The sequence below is a fragment of the Cyanistes caeruleus genome, chromosome 16 (genome assembly GCF_971803275.1).
Source record: "Cyanistes caeruleus chromosome 16, bCyaCae1.hap1.1, whole genome shotgun sequence".
NCBI lineage: Eukaryota > Metazoa > Chordata > Aves > Passeriformes > Paridae > Cyanistes > Cyanistes caeruleus.
The window spans coordinates 8,246,360-8,259,813 of NC_141716.1; the positions used below are offsets into that span (position 1 = coordinate 8,246,360).

Consider the following 13,454-nt stretch of genomic DNA (forward strand, 5'->3'; position numbering starts at 1 on the left):
CTCTCCCAAGGGCAGATCACACAGGGAAAAAGGGCATGAGAAGAGCTGTGCTGTGCCTGCATCCCCAAGGTCTGGAGCAGATATCTCTGACCAGTCACAAGGAAGCCACACAGGTCCAGCACTGTTCTGCCAGCTTTGGCACTGGCCACAGCTGCCTCACAGGGAGGCTGCAGGGAAGAGCATGGGGAGATGTAAGAGGCAGGCTGGACATGCACACAGAGCACAGTCACAGCTTTGGTAATGGTTTGCAGCTCTGCTTCTAACAGGCAGGACTACAGCACCTTTGGAGACAACCCAGGACAGAAAATCAGATGGACAAAAGCTCCTACTTGACCCCCAGCAAACAGCCATAAATGCCCCACCATTAGAGAAGCAAAAAGAGCACAAGTTTCACACCAGCTTGTTCCCAGAACATGCAAACCTATCTGGAGACCCTTTCTAAAGAGTGGGGCCAACCTCCACCACCATCCAGCCCCCTCCATTCTCTGCCCAGCTCTGACCCCACTGTGCCTTTACCTGAGAGCTCAGAGGGTGTGCTCTGGCTCCAGCACCATCCACACTTGTCAGCTCAAGGGAACAGCTGAAGCCACGTGCAAGCACAAGAGCAGTTCTGGGTGTCAAATTAGTGCCAGCTCAGCCTGCATCCACGGGGAGCCCACCTGCCTCACATCTGAGAGTGTGTGGGCAGCACAACAGCCCAGCCTCAGACAGCCCTTGCTGGGAGAGGGGCAGGAAAAAGCCTGCAATTACTCCAACAGCAATTCTTCTCCAGCACTGCCTACAGTGCAGCACAGGGGCTGTGACCACGTCTCCTCCTGTTAAACAGGATTCAAATCCGCTTAATGCTCCCCTTCCTGGGAAAAGGAACAGGCTGGCTAGAGCACACTCCCCAGATCTGTTGTATGGAAGTAATACAAGCATGGCAAGGCTGCTGCAAAGCTTAAAGATGGTTCATAATCTCCAGGCCTAGGGCTAAGACATGAACTCAGGCTCTCTGGAGCTCACTTTCTCTACTGGATATTGTAAGACAAGATGAGGCAAAGATTTTTTTTTTTTTTTTTCCTTTTATAAACTTCTCCTCAAAATACAGAGACGAGAGATGAGACAATCTTGCCAGACATAAAATACTGTCAACTCCAGGCCAGCCAGCTGTATCACAATCAAGCTTCCAACATCCCACACACTGTCTCTTGACAAGACATGTCAGACCACATCAAGGCTGGACCACTGCACCTTGACCAAGCCCCCACCCACATCCCCACAGCCCCTGTCCAGCATGCACGAAGCTCCCCAGGATTGCCCCTTGGGCTGGACAGTGGAATGCTCAGGGCATTGAGCCCTCTGCCCCACAGGGAATACTCTGCAGTTTTAGAACGCCAGGGACCAACAACAAAACCTGGCTGCAGCCCCCACAAACCAGTGTCCATGACTGGAAAACATGAACACACATCACTAATTCTGTAAGAGGTGGCAGCACTGCTGAGAGAAAAGGTGTGGGATGCCCACTCACATCAAGACAGATCACAGCCAGTGCACTGCAAGTTCCCAGTGCACAGCAGATCCCATCAGTGGCTTTTATGTCTCAGTGTTCAGACAAAGCTGGACAAAGTACCAGAATACTGGTGCCACTGAGAGCATCTGGAGCTAGACAGGTTTTTGCCACTGCAAGCTCTGGAACCCCCATTGAACCCTCTGTTGAAATGGGTCCTGCAGAAGGCAGGCTCTAACTCAGTTTTCTTTCCAGAATACCACCAAATTTTGCCAATCAAGCAAGAGATGGCAAGAGATACTAACCTGGATAGCACATAGCATCACACTGTGTACAAATGCTGGAGATCGGTGGCAAAAGGATTCAAAACTGTAGATGCTTTTGAATTAAAATGTTTAAATTACTTTTGTCTTTAATTGCACAGTGAAAGGGTCATGTAGCCAGTTACTGGACAACCACGTCCCAAATGCAGGTTCAGACCATGCAAGGCAACATTTGGTAGCAATCTGCCTTTCAGCAAGTCTTCAACCCTGATATAGAGCACAGAAGACAGACAGACAGTGATAAAATCAAGTCCTCTCTCTGATGTCACCCTAGCCTCAGCTTTGAAAACAGGGCAGAAAACCCATTATCTGTAGTAAAAGTTTGGTCATGCTTATTCTTGAAGTAAATCTCTGGATTTCCTCTTTCTGCTTCCTTGGAACAATTCTCCCAGCAAGGAATTTCTCCATCTGCCTTTCTTCAATAAACCTGCACACAGTCGAGAAAAGTTTTTGCAGAGGAATGTGTATCTACACAATGCCCAGGTCTGTATGACTAAACATGCCTCTTTCTCCCTTCTTTTTACGTTGCTTTAAGTTTAATTACTGTCCCCTTTGATGCTGCCTTGAGAAATTATAATACAAAAATGAGGCAAGTGCCAGAGCAGGAGCCATTCACAACCTTTTGACTTCTTATATTCAGTCACTTTCTGCTACCAGACACACTGTGAGGAACAGCATTTGTTAAAGCTCTCACACAAGCATCTGTGATTGTTTGGAAAGAAGCATTTTCGAACTTTAGGAGGTTTTTTTTCCCCCTCCAAATCTTCTCTAGTCTAAGTTTCAAAGAAATTTTAATTGCAAAGAAAATCTCAACATTTGCCCTAGGGAAGAGGTTTTTCAACCATAACGGTCTCGCTCTGCAGCAATTCTTCTCCAAATATGGAATTTTCATGCCTTGTCTACATGAATACAATACTTTTAATTTGTCTTTAAAAACAGTCTCGGAGAGGAGGTGGAAGCAGCCACCACAGCATCACTGTCACAACTGCTGAGGTGGATAGAGCTCCTCCTGCTGTGGTGAGAGAGCTCCAGAGCTCAGACCAAGTCTTTAATTTTGGATAGAGAGCTGTATCTGAAAGTCATTCTCTTACAAACAGCCTGTATGAAGTCACAAGTTACATTCCTAAAAGAGCCCCAGCACCTCTTGAGGAGCCAGAAGTGCTCTCACACAGTGAGGCAGAGAACCCTCACCACTGCCAGAGCTGCGCCTGTGGCACAGCCCAAGGGACACACAGCGACCATCGTCAATCCCCTCCTTGCCTCCTGCTGCCACTTCTTCAGGCCCTGAACACCACCAAAAGTGACAAGAAAGGAAAGGCATGAGCCCAAAACAGGACAGGTGGAATCAAAGCTGATGGCCCAGACAATGGGATAGGAATTAAAGGACAAGGTAAAATAAAAAAGCACAAAATGGAATTCTTCCGCTCTGACAAATGTGGAGGGAATTGGGTTCTTTTAAGCCAATGTTTGGCAGATGCATGAATTATTTATCATTCAATATTGTGTGATTAAATGGAAAATTGAAGATGTTCATAGCTCTGTCTGCAACTCTCTACCTCTTGTGAAAGGCTCCCCAAATTCCTACACGGAATAACAAGTGGGTATTATACTGAGTCAGAAAGGTTCAAAGAAACCTCCTTCAATTTGCTTCTCAAGGTTCAAGGTCACGTTCAGACTCAGTCCTCTGGTGAAATAAATACTATGGCAGGCACACATCACTTTCAGGAAGGTCTCTTGCTGCTGCTCACTCTTCTTCCCTATACATCTTAATCCTCTTAGCAATTTTGTCCTTGGAAATCCCTCAGTCTTCATGACAGGAGATCTGCAACCCCTCTTTACAGAACGCATGAGACCGAAGAAGTCCCTTCCCCTGACAGCACACTGTCATTTTGAGACTAAGACCAGGCCCCCACAGGATCCTCCACAATGAAGCTGAGAAGTTGTGAGGGAAGACAAAGAGAAGAGGGCAGCAAAAAACCAGGACAAGACCTGGGGGGCTGCACCTGCAGTTTTCACAGTACTTTTCTGCAGTGTAACAAGATCATCTGGTTGAGCACAGCCCAGATTAGAAGCCTGTACCAACTTTCTACTGCAGATACCTCTTTGAGTGCCTTTGGCCCAAGCTAAGTGGCTTCCTCAGCACCTCAGGACAAGCCTGCGGCAATAAACAGCTGTTAGAAAGGTGGAAGAATGAGTGTAATTAGTCTCCTTAATGCCAATTTCAGCCTGATCTCTCACACTTAAGAAAACTGTTACAACGATTTTCTTTTTTTCAGAGGAGCTCATTAAATAAAAATTAGAAACAAGATAGTATAATGGGTAAGAAAATTGTTTCTGAAACAACCTGCTAAAATCCAATGCTGTCCTGTCTACAGACAGGCTTTTCTGGTTTGGAAGAAGATGCTCCAAACCTTCCTGCTCTCCAGGAATTCCTGAGCACCAGGAATAAAAGAAGGAATCTGGGTACCACAGGAATTTAGGAACCTGAAACAGAATGCTGCACAGCCTCATCCCCTAAAGAAGAAGCAAACATGCTTTGCTAAGATGCAGCACTGTGCAGAACACCCCACCAGAGCTGGCAGAAATCCCTGGCAGCTGAGTCTCCAACACAGGCAGTACATATTGGCCAAGTCTGTTTGAAAGTCAACATCTCCATGAGGAGCACAGCAAGGAGAGGGGGGTGCCCAGATGATCAGAGCTCTGCTGTGTCCCTTGCTGGGTCCCTGAGGCTGCACGTGGAGCACAAACAGGTCAGCAGTGAGCAGCATTGTTGAGAATGAGCACCAGAGCATCACAGCCCCACAGGAACCTCTGGATGTCACCCTGGCAGACCCTCATTCAAAGCAAAGCCCATCTCCCCCTCACAAAGAACAACCAGGAGGGACCAGAGCCTCTTGCTGGGCCAGGACCTACACATGGGAGTGGAGATGTGCCAGGAATCCTCAGAGCACAGCGTTTGCCCACGAGCTGCAGATAACAGCCTTTTTTCAAAATAAAGGACTGACCTCCTTGTAAGCAACTTGCAGACAAGAGCAACAGGCTAAATTTTGCATTCAACCATTAATGATTGATGCATTATTTATTTGGAATCATTTGCTTCATTCTACTAATCACATCACCACTACCAGCTCCTGACAATGAACAGTGCTTACAGTCGTGTCCCAGGAGTCAGTCGCTGCCCAGAGCAACTCAAACCGCAGCTCAGCGGCCTCAGGGCTATTTCACCTCCCCAGGAAAACATCCAGCCATTGCCAAAAGCTGCTCACTGCCCTACAGACACCACTAACCCCATACCCTCTGGCACTCCTGCACTCTGCCCCACGTTCAGAGTCCACCAAGGGTTCACTTGCAGCCACAAGAATCCAGCACCACACTCATGCTTCTCCTGCCATGAGCCCTTCTTGCACTTTGAGCTCAGCCTTCTGTCATGGTTTAACTGCACAACAAGAAAACCACTATGAGTTTGTGCCAATTCACATGTCAGTGGCCAAACTTGGGCCCCACCAAGAAGCTCTCCCTGCAAGGGCAAACAGCCCAATAAAGAGAATCCACATGGAAAGCAGACACCTCCAGAGCAGAGCATCCCTTTGTCCCCTCTGTACCACAGCCCAGAACATCCCAATTGTGTCCCCCCAGGCAATCCTGAGCCACCACTGTGCAGGCAAAACACACGCAGCAGAGACCTTTCCCCAGAGGAACCAGTCCTTTGGGAATGAACCAAGTCAGGATGGGAGCTCAGGGACAGAGACACCCCAGGTCACTTGCATGCAAATGAAGAAGCATTTTAACATCCATTCTGGTAGAATCAAATTTTTATATCCTTCCATGCCTGCTAAATTCTGTTCACAAAGACCAAGGAAAAAAAAAAAGGAAGTAAAAGCCTTAATAAATGCTGGAAGAGCAGGGAGCTCACACCAGCTCCCAGCCCAGTGTAGCTCAGGGATTATCTAGGCAATAGTTTATTTTTCTCTCCAGTATCATTTTCCCAGCTTGATCTCCACTGTCGCAGTATGATGGTTTCACCCCATTAGCCTTGCTTAAAAAAGTGATCCCAGGACTGTGAGTGTTATTGCCCACATAAATCAGGAGGCTTTGAATATGGAGCACCTTTAAATAAACAGCTGATGGAAGTGAAGTTCCGGGATCATTATTAATAGCTTTTCATTTCTGTGTCCGCTGTGCTGTGACATTCTTTCCCAGCAGAAAGCCTCCGCTTCCTATCCCCAGTACATCTGATCCCATGAGTCCTCCAGTCAGAATGAATGACTGTACCTTTGTGTTAATTGCATCGCCCGTTCCACAAACGGAATACTAATATTAACTAGCAAGAGGAGGAGAGTTTGCAGACCAGGAGTGATGGGACAGTTTACAGAGGGATATACCAGTCCCACTGCTCTTTCCAGGGCTGGTCCTTCCTCCTTCCCTCGAGGGAAGATCCTGGGTCTTCCAACACACCCCAGTAAATGCTACAACAGGGGACGAGGTCCTGTTCCATTTCTGTCCTGTCTGAAGTGCCTCGTACTGGACAGACACCAATTTTCTCTGCTCTGCCAGCAATATTACACCTCTCACAAGTCCCCTGTAAGCAGAATGATGCTAGTCTCCACATTCCAATCAGCTTCAGGATGAGTCCAAAGCAATACAGAGCCTGAGAGAAGCAGCACCACAGAGCAGCCCCAACAGAACTTACAGGTACCTTTCAAAAATCTCACCTGGCCAGATCCAGTTTATTTTTCTCCAACATGACCTGCCCAGGGAGAAATCAGTCTCCTCCTCCACCTTCAGCTATCAGGGGCTCTCCTGAGTGCTGCAGGAAGGTGCAAGCAACAAGGGGCAGACCTAAGGGCAGCAACAGCTACCACCCACTTCCCTCTCACAGGGAGGTGAGCCTGGGACAGGACCAGACATCTCATCGAGAGGGACCCTGGCCACCTGCTCTGAGAACCCCTGGCTTTGCTGCCTGCTGCCAGCACTGACACATGAATGGTGCTCCCAGGAATTCCCAAAATCTTCATGTGCAGGACCCTGAGCTGCCCACCCTGCTGCATCCACAAATGACATCTCCCAGTTCTGTGGCTCAGAAAAGAGACCAAGTTTCTCCAAAGAAGATGTGCTCAGGCTCTCTGAGGCAATTTGCCCAAAGAAAGAAGGAGATGATCCTGTTGACAGCCAGCTCCAACCAAGTGACCAATGTAAGTGCTGGTAAAAAGGTTCCACAGTGGTCCATGGTGCCAGGTAAAGGCTGGCACAGGTGTTACAGCCCCTCTGCTCTCTACTGCAGAGACAAGAACAGAGGGTCCTGCTGCTACAGCCCACTCCCATCTCCTTCTACTGTTCTTGAGCCATGACCCTACCTACAGGTCATGTTGCTCAAAGAGGAATCACGGGGGAAGCAGATATCCCAAAACAGCCTGTTGCTGTTTGCAGGGACAGACTTTGCAACAGACATTTGCTGTATATAAACCCAAAGGGCTGCAAAGAGCAGCAAACCACAGGAACAGGTGATGGCTTTCGAGTTTACTGCTTGCTCTTTTCCCAAATCCAGCTTTCAGCAAGGAGATTCGGGACATGGGCATAAATAGCAGAAAGTTCACCTATGAGAGAGCTGAAGTGGAAGCATCAGAAAACTGGAGTGTGGCTGAACAAGGCTGAAAGTGACCACTACACACAGGATATACATTCCTTGGAGGACTTTAAGAGGGACCAAAAGTGTTAAATGCGTCTCCTGATTTCAGAGCCCTTTGCTATCTTCAGTCTGAATCATGATGGAGCAAGACAGCAGAGACACATCCTTATGACAAGTCAGTGGGTCTCTGGATATGATTCTGCAAGCCAGATACAGTACCAGCCTTCCCTCTGCAATAAACTCTGACCATTTGGTGAGTGAAGAAAAAGATTTGATTCCTCCTCCACCACCCCCCCAGTGCTGTATTTGCAGACTGTGAACCAGCATCCAGCAACCACACAGGGCCTTCAAGCACAGGAAATATAGTGGGTATCACATATGCAAAGCTCAGTGCATCACTAGAAACGCTGCTTTCCAACCACCAGACTTCAGCATCCCATTGAAGCATCACCTCTCAGCAGAGGCCAAATGTGCAAATTGCAGTTGAAAGGGAGAACATTTCTGAAAGCTCGAAGCACGTGAACACAGCAGACTGGAACAGAATTTGCAAGTAGCTTCACTTTAATGTCACTACCAAACCAACAGCACAATGAGGAAGGGACAGACTGGGAGCCCTGGGAATAACCACTCTGCTCAGCACAACTGATAAAGGGAGATTAATCATTCAGCTCCTCCATCAGGCACTGGGGTTCAGGGCTTTGGTGTAAAACTCCATCAAACAAGACCGGCATCTTCACTTCTGACATTCCTGGATGGACAGAGGACACAGCGTGAGGTTTTGCACAGGCCTTATTTCACAATCCAGCCCTTTGCCTCTGACACTCCTGGAAATAGTGAGACTGTGAGAATCTCCTCAACCCAGCATGCAGGCTTTGAAGGGTCTTTCCTCATGTATCTGCACAAAGCAGAGACCTTGGGGCCTTGTATGTAGGTTCTGAAGTTACTATTATCAAAAGGAATAAAGAGGGCCATGGTGAAATATGAGGCAGCAAAGCAGCCCAGGCAACAAAGGGAGAGAGAGAGAGAGATTACAGTAGCAACAGGGAGGGCAGAAAAGCAAATGGACAAAGTGCATGTGAAAGAATGAAAGGAAGGAGATATACATACACGTGAGCAAGCAGGATTGTGCTGGAACACGTGAGAGTGTGAGTGTGCAGGAGGGGGCACAGACGCTCACACGGTGGGTGCAGCCACCTGCAGCTGCGAGTCCTCCTGCCCCAGCCCAGGCTGGCACTGCTTCAGCAAGGGATCTCCCTGAGATTGCCCAGGGCACATGCAGGACTCCCTGACCCAGCCCTCTCCATTCAGTACAGCAGCCACTGTGACAGTGAAAGCCTCACAACCAAAGAAGCCGACAGACGCTGGCTCTGAGCACTCCCCACTCTCCCTCCGAGCTTGAAAGAGGGAGAACTGGCAGGACACAGCCACTTTCCTGTATGGTTTTCTCCAGCTTTGTCACCCTCACACACGTTGATCCTTTGCATTCTGTTCTGTCACTGCACTGCAGACCCTTGCTTGCACTCCCTTTGTCTTCTGGGCTGCTTCACTTCTCCCTTTGCACTCCTTTCTAGCTCCTCTGCTGGCACTCACGTTTGAACCCATTCACACAGCCCCAAGTCCTCAGTCCAGACCCCACCATGCCCAGTCCATCCAGTCACTTTAAAAAACTGCAAATGCACCCTCTGTGTGTTGCCACACTGATCTCCACATCCCCACTGCTCCAGATGGACACTGGACTGTGTCAACCAGGACTGCAGCGCAGACAAAAGGTGTCCTCCTCTCCAAACCACCACCTATCTCAGGCTGCTGGGCTGGCTGCAACCTCAGGCAGAGTTTGGGCGTCCAAAGCCAAGCAGTGTCCAGCCAAGAAGCCATTCTAGCCCCTCCTGGGCCTCTGAGTTGTACACGTCCTGCCTCTCACCGCTGCCATCACACCTCACTGTGGCGTGACACCAAAACTCACACTTTGAACACACAGTCACTGTGATTCCAAAACAGAAACACAAGACACAGCTGCCCTGAGCAGGGCTGATAACAAACCTTTGAGAGGTTCAGGACCCAGCCAGACACAAGCACTGCATCTGGGCAGTCCTTGGGCCCCCATGGACCTGGAGGAGCATTCAGTCATGAAACACCTTTCCACATCTCGGTACACATAGGAACAGACCTCACACACAAAAACATACAAAACATAAAAAGTTATCAAAAACTCCAAGCATTGTGTAGAAGAGGACAAAGAAAAGAAAAAAGCTATTTCTACCTATACTATATATATATATACAGGGAAGCACCAGATAGCACAGTGATCAACTAGATATAAAAAAGACAGAGATGAGTCTCAGTCCCAGCCTTTGATCGCTCACAAGGGAAATGCATGTGCTGCCTTCTGGAAACCAGGACCAGACATTGTGTCCTACCTCTGCCTAAGCCCAGCTCAGCTGAAGTTTAAAGAAAAAGCCTTCCAGCCTGGTGCTTTACAGTCCCTCCCTCTCGTTTCTATTTCACAGCAGCTTTTCACAACCCTGACAGTGCTTACTATAAGCAATAAGTAAGCTATAAGCTCAGCTGCAGGATTTTCTCCTTCTGGGACATTGTAAGGTTTGGAAAATGCCTCTCCCTAGAAGCACCAAACTTGACTGGAGCCTGTGGCCAGGAACTGAAGGGAGATGCTGAGCAGTCACAGGTCAGACTCTGTCCTGCCAGCTCCAGCTCTCTGAAGGACTGAGGATAACTTACACCAGCTGAGTGAGCAGCTCACCACTGACACACAGTCCTGCTTACCAAGGCTTCCTTTTCAGCACTCTGTTGTTTCTCCAGCTTCTCCCAACACACACCATGCCTTGCAGCACCCCAGGTTGTGCCATGCCTCTGTCCTGGTCAGCCTGAGTGTGCCTTGGCCATCAGACCCACAGGACAGAGTGGACACATCTCCTGCTGCCCAGGTCTGGCAGGGACTCTGCCAAGGCATCTCCCTCAGTATGAGCACTAAGAGCTTTAACTTTTAACTGTCCAGGACTTTTAACTCTCCTGGACTGGGTATGGCTGGGATGGAGTTAATTAGCTTTGCTTGGTGCTGAGTTCTAGGTTTGTGACCAAAACAAAGCCGGTAACACACTGATACCTTAGCAACTGCCAAATGGTGTTTGCAGTGTCAAAGCCTTCTCTGCTTCTCACCATGTCCCCACTAAACAGACTGGGGGTGCACAAGAGTTTGGGAGTGGATTACTCAGATCAACCACAAAGCTGCCCTGTCCCATCTAACATCATGCTCAGAAATAAAAAGGGAGAGGAGGGATCTTGGGGGGTTTGCCACCCTTAGCTCAGGAACTCCTGGACATCACAGGAACTCCTGGACATCAGCCTATGCACAGAAGGCAGTGAGTGTTTGCTTTTGCATCCCTTGTTTTCTTTCTCTCTTCTTCCATTTTCACTTATTAAACCATTTTTATCTCAACCCACATGCTTTCCTGCTTTTACTCTTCCCATGACCCATTTGGGAATGAGGGAGTGAGTAACTGGCTGTGTGGGGCTTAGCTGCTTACCAAGGCTATCCCACAACAGGCCCAAAACACTTGGCAGCACCAGTACAGGCCATGTTCACAGCCAGAGCAGAGGAAATCAGACTGAAGCCTTCCAAATGCATTAACCAGAAAGCAGCAGCTGTGGCAGAGTGAGAAGCTGCCATTCTCCTTGCACAATGCTTTGAGCCTCTCAGTCCTGTGACGTGAGCTCACATCTCCAGTTCTGGAGCAGCCAAGCACCACCCCACTTCCCATCCAATCCACTAAAATACATTAGCACTCTAGGTGCAAAACAAATTAAAGCCTCAACTGACGGCTCCAGCATCCTTCCCAGCCAGACACGAGTCTCCCGTTACACAAATACAGCTTTTTCAGAGCAAAATCCATGAATGCTCACCTGTGGTGGCTACTCCAGCTGGGGAAGGCTCAGAGCCTGCATTCACTCCATACGTCCATCGCTTTGTGGTACCGAGGACAGGAGCATCATCTGTCAGCACAAGAGTCAGTCCTCTAGGCAGGACTTCACAGCTCCAGCTCAAAAGCCCTCGTCTGCCTTCACTAATCCATTGCCAACTCCTGGGCTTGGCAAGGCCACGTCTTCATCTGCAGGGTCAGCCACAGCCCCTGGTCTCCCAGGCCATGGGGACTGACGGTGGCAGCCCCAGTCCTTTGCACAGCTGGGGCTCGGTCCCTGCCCACACAGCCAGCTGGCCACGACGCTGGCATCAGCCTCTGCCACACCTGCCACGGAGGCTGCTCTTGTCTTGCATGGCCACAAGAAGCTGGGCCAGATCAAACCCACCCAAGGGTTCACCTGAGAGTTGAACCTGGGCAACAAAGCAGGAAAGAGGGATTTGGGAAAGACACGGACACCTCTCAGCCTCAGCGAGACGAGCAGAGCCATCGCCCAGTGGAGGATCCGAGCTCTCAGCTCACCTCTCACAGCACCTTTCGGATTAATTGGTTAATTGGCACGGCGGGCTGTGCAGAGGAAAGGAGGAAGGATGGCTCCCTCTGCCGGCACCGGCCCGAGGAGGAGCCCCCCGCCCGCCCTGCGCCCCCCGGACCCCGCCACAGCCGCAGCTGCACGGCGACAATTCCCATCCCACCCAGTTCCCATCTCCTGGGGATGCCACTGAAGGGCTGCCCTGCCTCGGGACAGCACTGCCGCAGCGGGAGCTGGTTTGGAAAAAACACCGTGCCGCTGGGAAACAGCCCGGGAGGGCTGTAGCAAATGGGTGTTCAGCTGAGTTTTAAAAGTTTAAGCAGGGATGTAATTTCTTAAGGACTCTGCTGATGCTCAGCTATTCCTACCTGCCATCAAAAGGTTTAGCTGTATTTCATAAGTGGGAAGGCAGCCAAGCTCAGAAAGCTGGTGAAATCCAGCTCTCAAAGCAACCCCCTCCCTCACCTGTCCGTCCTCGACCTTCCAGACTCCAGTGGCCGGGGACACAATTCCCTCTCCCACACAGGCACAACACTGTCAGCAACAGCACACACCTAGCTGGGGCCATAACAATAGCAAAGAGAGCACATTTTCACCCAGCTGAAACCACTGAATAGTGAAAATACAGAAAGATCCAAGGGTAACTCTGGAGTTTGGCAGTGGCAGGGGCGGGGGACAAACCAGTGTCCTGTTCCAGGTTAATGAGATGATTTTCTCGCTGTTAGATTGTGCGCAGCTCAAACTGATTCCGTCTAGAGAGGGTGATGAGGGAAGAAGGAGGTGCTCAGAGCTTAGGAGCCACTTTTAATGACAGGAATTACTGGAGAAATAGCATTTTGGGGATTTGGGATTCCGAGAAGCAGCTGTAGTCAAAGCAGAGGGAGATAATCCCAGTGTGACAGAGACTCAAGGAAGCAGGACTGGAAAAGGGAGTGCAGCATCCCCAGGCACACACAGAAGTTACTGTCTGGCACAAGGGAACACCCATTCCAGAGGAGGAGGCTGCCAGAACAAAGGCCTGGCCCACAGCTTCCAGCTCTCTTCCCTCCTGGGATGGGCAGACCAGTACGGTTTCTCTGGACCAGCCAAACCTTTATCTGTCCTTGCTGACTCTGGCCAAGAGTGGGGCCTCAGAGCCAAGGGCTCCACCTGCCCCACAGGCTCCCACCAAGATGATCAGGCTCCCTGGGCAGGCTGTGAGCAAACAGCCAGGGCAGCAGAAAGGCACCGCGGGGGCAGACCCAGGGCCGAGGGGACACACGCCCAGGGCACCCAGCTCCAGCACCTCTCAGGTGAGCATGGGGCCCTCCCCAGGCTGGGTCTGCCTGCACACAGCTGTGCCAGAGCACAGGGAAGGGCAGCAGTGCTCAAGGTGGGGTCCAGAGACAGATGGGTGTCACCTGCAGCAGCTGTGCCATGTCCCCAGGCTCAGCACTGGGGATGAAGATGCCCCAAGCCTGTGGCTGCAGCACCCAGGAGGGGCTGTTTGCTGCACAGAACTGGACAGCTCATCTGTGGGAATGAGCTCCCTCCTGCCAGGCCACTGACC

At 50.1% G+C, this 13,454-nt stretch overlaps 1 protein-coding gene across 2 annotated transcripts in view; it reads right to left on the reverse strand.

The window, feature by feature from the left end:
- The window catches only part of CDH22 (cadherin 22), a 70,799-nt gene extending 57,614 nt beyond the window's left edge, over positions 1-13,185 (reverse strand). Inside the window, exon 1 of one of the 2 annotated variants that reach the window (XM_086852544.1) lies at positions 11,357-13,185. The gene's annotated coding sequence lies outside the window, so the exon portion shown is untranslated. The remainder of the gene's footprint in view (positions 1-11,356) is intronic. The other variant, XM_023939795.2, reaches the window with a different exon arrangement.
- Between the last annotated feature and the right edge of the window lie 269 nt (positions 13,186-13,454).